The following is a 2,169-nucleotide window of genomic DNA, read 5'->3' as shown; positions in this document are numbered from 1 at the left end:
ATACCTCTAGCTCACTAGTGAGCATCTCAACCTTAGCCTTTAGGTTATCTTCTTCCCTGAGATGATAAATTCTACCACCATTTAGGTTTCCTGCAGGTCGTGACCTATTTGTGCTCTCAGTAGCACTAGGTCCAGTCCAAGTGTGAGCTTTTTCAGCAAGCTCATTGAGGTATTCTATGGCCTCATAAGGATCTTTCTGTAAGAACTCACCATTACACATCATCTCCACAAATTGACGCTCTCATAAAAATAGCTCACTAAGCGCCAATTCTCATACCCATGGTGAGGACACATACTCAATAGCTCCTTAAATCTCTCCCAAGACTGATACAAAGTCTCACTGTCCTTTTGTACAAAAGTGGAGATTTGCCTTTTTAAAGCATTGGTCTTATGTTGGGGAAAGTATTTATTAAATAAGACCTGAGTCATCTCATTCCATGACCCAATAGATCGTGGTCTCAAAGAGTATAGCCAACTCTTAGCTCTATCCTTCAAAGAGAAAGGAAAGAACTTAAGTCTCACAATGTAATCAGTTGCATTTTGACTATGAAAAGTCGCAACTACTTCCTCAAACTCCCTAATGTGCACATATGGATTTTCATTTTCCAAGCCATGAAAAGTAGGGAGTAACTGTATCATCCCTGTTTTAAAATCCAATTGGCGAATATTAGCTGGAAACATGATGCATGATGGTGTGGCTATGCGTGTAGGGTGGAGGTAATCCTGAAGGGTCCTAGTGGGTTGATCTTCATGTTCACTCATTTTCTCAGAATCAGAAGAATTTTCAAACAAATGATCAGAAAAGTTAAACTCAGACTCCAACACAGGTCTACAAGCAAACCGACCAAAGGCGTCTCTATACCTGTGCATGCAAGGTAGAGAAAAACGCAACACTAAAAAAAAAACTACTAAAAGAAATAGAAAATAAAAAAAAATGCAGCAAGCTAAAAGAGGGAACAAAGTTACCGCCTTTACAAACTGTTGAAATGAAAAACTCTCTCACAATTCTTTTACCGTCTCCCCGGCAACGGCGCCAAAATTTGATTACGCTCAAAGAATAACGCGGTAGTTGTAGCACAGCTTTGGGGTGTCGATCCCACAGGGAGACAAATTAAAAGAATAGTAAGAGGAACAAAGAAACTAAAGAAAAATATTAAATAAGTAATAGAGAACAAAGATTAATTTTAAATGTAAATTCAAGTGAAGCAAAGTGATTAACAGAAAAAGTACTCAAATTTGACAAACAGTAGAGCGTCGGGAATCCCTTGCACAAATCTAGCATTTTAATTATTCTTAATTCATTGGATAACTCAATTAGGAACTCAATTCTCGCAATTCCCAATCGGAAGGTATAGATTTATAAACCAGACTTAAATAAAATGTAACCCTTTGAAAAAACATTCACCACTTTTAAAAAACGTGAATTACTACCCCTATTGATAAAATCTAATGATGACAATATACTCAGGAAGCGATATTGCAGCAAAAAACTAAATCAATATAGATAAATAATTGATCCAAACATAATCAAAGAACTAATCCATTCAATAGAAAAAGCACAACTGAATCCATAAACACAATATATTCTATGATTATTCGGAGAAGAAAATATCAACGATGAATTGAGAATAATAAAATAAAAGAGTTTTAGCAATTGAAAATCAAATACATAAATTAAGAATAAATTAGAAATACCATCTAATGTGCAAGTTCATCCCTAACCCTACTAGAGAATTTAGTTACCCACAAATATACTGGACAACAAAAATCTCCAGAGAAAACTAAAGCGAACGGTAGCCATGGAAGTGATTTTCTCCTCTCTTCAGATCTGCCTCTTGTGCCTCTTCCTCCCCCTCCATTTCGTGCTAATGATATGCTTATATAGGGTAGGGAAGAAACCCTAATGTCCTCTTAATTTCCGCATAAAAAAATCGTCTAAATTTTAGGACTTATCTTGGTAGCCATGTACGGCCTTCAGGATTTCTAATTTGGAAATCCTTATTAGAGACAAAGTTATAGCCCTTTAAGATAGCTTTCTAGTGCATTAAGAATCGCATCAATCCGATATGTGAGTAAAAAGATACAGTCAAAAGACTAAAGTATGTCCAGACTGTCTCCTAGCGAATTTCGGACTTGGACTTATTGTGGTTTCATTTTATGATTTTTTTC

At 36.0% G+C, this 2,169-nt stretch overlaps 1 non-coding gene across 1 annotated transcript; it reads left to right on the top strand.

Moving 5' to 3' along the window:
* The first annotated feature begins 274 nt into the window (after positions 1-274).
* On the top strand, positions 275-382 carry LOC122293132. Its single transcript, XR_006237185.1, has one exon. It is a non-coding gene; the product is annotated as a small nucleolar RNA R71 (small nucleolar RNA).
* Positions 383-2,169: the final 1,787 nt, after the last annotated feature.

Source organism: Carya illinoinensis, chromosome 13 (assembly GCF_018687715.1).
Source record: "Carya illinoinensis cultivar Pawnee chromosome 13, C.illinoinensisPawnee_v1, whole genome shotgun sequence".
Classification (NCBI taxonomy): Eukaryota; Viridiplantae; Streptophyta; class Magnoliopsida; order Fagales; family Juglandaceae; genus Carya; species Carya illinoinensis.
The sequence above is the reverse complement of the archived record's forward strand: the minus strand, read 5'-3'. Positions and strand labels throughout refer to the sequence as shown.